The sequence below is a fragment of the Odocoileus virginianus genome, chromosome 26, assembly GCF_023699985.2.
Source record: "Odocoileus virginianus isolate 20LAN1187 ecotype Illinois chromosome 26, Ovbor_1.2, whole genome shotgun sequence".
In the NCBI taxonomy this organism is placed as follows: Eukaryota; Metazoa; Chordata; class Mammalia; order Artiodactyla; family Cervidae; genus Odocoileus; species Odocoileus virginianus.
Window position 1 is genome coordinate 5,131,361 of NC_069699.1, and position 6,000 is coordinate 5,137,360.

Below are 6,000 nucleotides of genomic sequence, written 5' to 3' on the forward strand. Positions count from 1 at the left end.
TCCCAGGTGCGGCCACAGAACCGCCCCTTCCTCCAGGGGCCCCATGAGGAAGCCCATCTGTCCTGAAGGCCAGGTGGAGGAGTGGGGAGACCCCAGGAGAAAGCCGAGGGCACATGAGGTCAGGGCTGGAGATGGGGTTTGAGTCCAGGTCCCCCCCCCCCTGGACTGGGAGGCTTGGCCTGGACTTGAAGGCTCCATTCTCAGCTTGGGCTGAAGCGTCAGGATGCCCAGGTGACCCGAAGCTGGCCCACTCCCTGTGCCACCACCTCCCAGGCCTCTTCTGTAGCCTGGGTTGCTACCTTCTGTTGCCACGGAAATACCGCAGGCCTTTGGGTACCACTTCCTCCCCACTGTAGGGCGGTTTCTGAACTGTAGCAGTGAACAGGGGCTCACAGAGGGCAATCTTTAAATTTTTTAAAGAAAGTTATCCTGTTTCTAAAATTAACTCATTAATCTGGCAGTGTTAGGTCTTAGTTGAGGCACTTGGATCTTTTCCTTGCCCACTCAAACTCTCTAGTTGTGGCATCAAGCCTCAGTAGTTGCAGAACACTGGCTTAGTTGCCCAAGGCATGTGGGATCTTAGTTCCCCAACCAGGGATTGAACCCTGGTCCCCTACATTGCAAGGCAGAATTTTTACCACTAGACCATCAGCGAAGTCCCTGGATATCAATGTTATGTGCAAAATATATATTAACAGCTTAAGATGCACACTCCTCTGTTGTTGATGGCAAATGCTGACAGTGGGAACCCTGCCTCACAGAGCCCTAGAAGGCTGGCCTTCCACCTTGACTGGTCCAGGGAGACACCAGGAATGGGAGGTGAACTTCTGAGAACCTTCCAGGATATCCTGGGCAAGCCAGGCTTCCTCCAGCGCCAGCCACTAAAACAGATAGGTGAATGAACAGAAGAGGCTACAGCCCCATTTACTGCCTTCCTCCAAATGGCATGTTGTTCCAATTAACCTCATTACTCTCATAGACTGACTTCATTAGAAGTCAGTGTTATAAATGTAAATGAGTAATTTATATGAATGCCATATTTCCAGTTTTATATAATGGAATTTGATGTGTGATTTAGACTGACATGGGGGACTTCTCAGCTTTAAAAAAAAAAAAGAGGCACCCCTTGAGCTGAAGGGAGCTGCCTGCTGCCCACTAGACACCAGACAAATGGACAGGGTGACCAGTTCAGGTTGTAGAAGGCAAAAACACCAGGAGAAACTTCCTCAGGAGGCCGCGGTGACAATACCTGGTGCCTCTGGACCTTGTAAGGAGACTGAGGGAACTGGTAACTTGTTGGGGATTCACTGTCAAGAAAAAGAGACCATGATTAACTCTGTATAGAGCTGTGCAAAGAAGGAAACGCTATGGTATGAAGTCTTGCGCCGGATTCAGTTCTGAAGAGGGATTAAACAGTCAATAGCCAGAAAGCTATTGATCTGGTCGAAACTATCAAAAAAGGAAAAAAGAAACGCCGGGCCGGGGATGCACGTGGGGGGCCGCCGGGGTCGCCAGAAGCCCCACGTGACTGAGAGAAGTAGAAATCTGGATTTTTAGGCCAAATAAAACTTGCGTGGGCCGGCTGCAGCTAGTTTGCAGAGCACCCCCGACTCCTAGTAGGGGTCCTCGGGCAGGCAGGGGAGGCGCGGGGGCGCAGGAAGTCAGCTGCTTCCTGCGCCCGCTCGGGCGGGGCCCTCCCCGGGGAGCCGGGTCCCGCGCCCGAGCAGCTCTGCTCCCCACGGGCTCGGCTTCCTCCTGCGGAAAAGCACCCGGCCCCGCAGGTGGCTGCTCAGCTCCCCGCACCCGCAGCGCCGCCTTCTGGTGGCCGTGGGGAGCGCCGCCGCCCGGCCCGAAGAGCCGAGACATCCTAATCCAGGGTTCGGGATCAGAAGCACAATTTGCAGGTTTTATTGGAACTTCAGGCACTCAGACGCATCATAATCCCCTAGTTAGTGATGGTCACACGCTGATCACTGGCTTCTGATCACACAGCTTCTGACCACATTTAACTGTAACTACACGCTTCCCACCCCATCCCCGCTCCTGGTTCTCCTTCCTTTCGAAATCTCCATTCACCCCACCTTTGCTTTTCTTATCGCATAATTCTAGTGTCGCTCGATGTATTGCCTAAAAAGTGCAGATATAAGTATAGCAATTCTTTATAATTAAACGAAAAGGACCCAATGACGTAGGTCATCCTTTCGTTGCGTTGCTGTAACAGTCAGCCCCCCCCCCCTCCACCCCTCGCCCACCTCCTTTCAGGCAACACTTGGCATCCTCTCGGCCCTTTTTCGCACTGTCTCTTAATCCAGACAGGGACCACGTGTCTGCCCCGCAAAGGCTGTGACCAGTTTCACTCCAGCGCAAGCACAGAGCTGGGCCGCAGGCTTCACTGACAGCTTTTGACTGCCACATCAGAGCTTTCCCGTGGACCCCACCATGGGTGTGCAGTCGGCAGCTACAGGAGAGTTCCTGCCCGTAGGGGGATGCTGGCTAATTGGACACAGCAGTCAGTGGATACATTTGTCCTCCTCACCTGGGACAGACTGGTCTGTGTTAGCCGCTCAGTCGTGTCCGACTCTTTGCGACCCCATGGACTGTAGCCTGCCAGGCTCCTCTGTCCATGGGATTCTTCAGGCAAAAACACTGGAATCGGTTGCCACACCCTCCTCCAGGGGATCTTCCCAACCCAGGGATCAAACCCAGGTTTCCGGCATTGCAGGCGGATTCTTTAGCGTCTGAACCACCAGGAGAGCCCAGACTGTGCTGAGGCAGAGTTTATACAGTGTCTCCCATGGGACCCTGCAAACGCTCACACAGGTGGTCTGTTCGGCAGCCTCCTACTGGCTGCACTGCCCAGGTAGCTGGTCCATCTGGGTCTGTGAGTACAAGCCAAAAACAGGCCGCAGCTGCGCCAACTAGCTGCCTTACTGAGGGGCGACCTTGGAAGACAGCAGTGAAGGTTGCTGACCCCAGTGGTTGCAGCTCGGAGCATCTGACTCTTCCAAGGAAAAAAAACACAGAGCCTGAAGGGAGGGGTGAACGGCCAGGGACAACCCCCCACGGCCCCCCGCAAGAAGTGGGTGGGCAGAAAGCCACCAAGATTCGCAAACGAGCGAGTCATTTGGACAAGAAGTGTACAAATAAAAATAAAAGTAAAAATCTTGGGTAAGGAGGCCACTGAATGCCAGAAAGAAGGCAACCCAGGAAAACCGCTGCACAGATGAATCTATTTTACAACTAATGGCCAAGGCAGGTGATTGACAGCGTTAAAGGGGGCGGGCAGAGCGGGCCAGAGCAGCCGTGAGCCTGCGCATAGGAAGCCACGCGAGAACCTGGAGTGAGCCCACGAGTCCTGCGCGCGAAGACCTGCTCGGTGCGAGCTGACTCCGCTGAGACCCGGTGAACCAAAGGCGTGGGACGAGCGAGGACAAGACTCAGGTATGGGTCGGTTCTCTGGCTTCCCCCCACGCAGGGGGACGCCCTGCGTGCTCCTGAGCTTACGGAGTACTGGCTGTAGTTCTGTGTGTGTGGCGGGGGGTGTTTGGTCGGCTTTGGTCTGGACTGTGCTTGCCTATCTTCCGTAAGAACCTGCTCACGGGATCCACTCGTTGCACCCACTGTTGGTGGCTCCTCTAAGGGTCAGATGCAGGTTCCAGGATAGACTTTTCCCCGTAAAGTTCGCCGAGCATAACAGTTGACACAGCGCCTTCTTCCTGGGAGAAGAAAGGGTCCACGGTCTTTTCACCCGAGGTTTCGGATGGCCAGGGCTGCAGCATGGAGTTTCCACGCTTCCTCGGGAGCTGCACCCCCACTGTCAGGCCGATGGAAGCCGGGAGCTTTACTGTGGACTCTGGGTGCTTCGGTAAGAAGGTGGCCACGTTCATTTCCGCCACACTCGACTCTTCCAACGTGGACCGAGCTGCCACTTCCCTCATAACCTGGCTCTTAGTCTGCAGTCTGGGGTATGGCTGATAGTTTATTCTTTTAATGGGGGTTGAGGGTGGCGGCGAGGGATGGATGAAACCTGTTTGCTTCCACCTGGCGTAGCACGCAATACACTTATGGTCCTGAATTCTCCAGTGAGAGAGCATCAGTGGTTTGGACACAACTTGGGAACTGTTGGTGGGTGTGCAGGCGTCTCTATAATGGCTTCACAGGCCAAACTGCTTTTGCTTAGTCACCCATGCTCCCCTCGGCTGCCTTCCAAGTAGCCCTCTTGGGAGCTGCATCACAGCTCAAAGAGACATTTCACAATCAATTAACAAGAAACTTGGTTGCAACCACAAATTGTGGCAAAAATCCCAGCTCCACTGGCCCCGTCGCATATTGTCTAATTAGAGACAGTACATCCCAAACCTGGGAATATTCCTGTAACCTCCACCCCCAGACGTCAGACCTGTGGCCATATTTGAATGAGGGCCCCAATACCAGTAATCTTGAAAGCCCTTTAGGCACCCTACCCTAGCACCTCCTTCAGACCAATGAGTAACAGGTGCTTGCTACTCATTGCACTGCTGATGGAGGCCTTTCACCATGACGGTTCCTCTGGTTCTCCTGGCCCTCTGAGCTGGTGGTGGTGTTTTAATAAAAAGTGTAATAGACTAACCAGAAGAACAAAGAGGTTGAAGAAATTTTGGCCAAAAAAAGTATAATAGACAAGTAAAAAGTTACATATTTAAAGGAGACAACGTGGTGATTTGACACATGTCTACGTTCTGAAATGATTACCCACAGTGAGGTTAAAACATCCATCACCTCACAGATACCTTTTTTTACGTGTGTGGTTGAGCTTTTGAATTTGAGAACTTCCTCCTGCCACTGAGAAGCGACTGAACGTGACTAACCTCTGGTCAAAACAGCCTCCAACTTGACATCCTGCAAGTCTGAACTAAATTCCATAGGTGGGATGAGCTCTAGGAAGTTCTGTCGTGAAAACACTATGGATTTTGCAATTAGGCCCAGTCCCTAAGCCTTTAACTTCACCAACAGGTGTCTTCCTTCATGGAGTGCTAGTCTCAAGAAAGTCAGCTGACAAGGGTCAGTGAAAAAGCCCATCCAGTTCCAAGGTGAGCAGAGCCTTTCAGTGAAGGCAAACGGCTGATGGCCTGCAGCAGTGGGTGTCCCCTGTGATAAGCTGAGCTTCACATGGGACTTTCTAGTCAGAGTACATTGCCCACCCCCGCTCTCCCAGGAATTAATGAACAATATCTGTATATCAGCTCATGAATAGTCACTTATGTCCCAGCTTTAATGGTCAGGTCTTTGGGGCCCCAGGACTGGATTTGTAAAGAGATCCCATATATTGGATGACCTCCCCTTGGAAACATAACAGTTTTCAGATTCAGTATTTACATTATATGTATAGTTACATGAAATAACCACACCTAGAGAACAGTGTTGAGACAAACATACGTGGAAAACATCAACATGTGTGGCCATTACCTCTTGTTTAGTTGCTAAGTCGCAGGTGACCCCATGGAGTGTAGCCTACCAGGCTCCTCTGTCCATGGGATTTCCCAGGCAAGAATACTGGAGTGGGTTGCCATTTCCTTCTCCAGGGGATCTTCCTGACCCAGGGATCAAACCCGGGTCTCCTGCATTGCAGGAGGAGCCATCACCTCTACTGCAGACTAATGGACTATGCTCAAGTCCACCATGGTTGTAACGGAACAACCATAAAGCTTGAGATGTCAAATGAGGAATCATGGAAGTAACTCTTCACTGCAAAGACTTGTATCGTTGGTCCACTATCCGAGAGTCCTCAGTGAGGTCTTTCACAGGGCCACCTGGTCTGTCTTCACCTATTGGCCACTTGTACAAGAGTGATTAGCCCCTCTGTCTACCGGAGCTCCTACGCATTCAAGGGCTTTTGCACCTGCTTTGATCTCAGCAGGTGAATGGGCGGATGTTTCATTTTGTTCAAATCTATGTAGATAAACTTGACCACTTTGTCCCAGATGTTCTGTGGTCACCCTCCCCTGCCCACTGTCTACACCA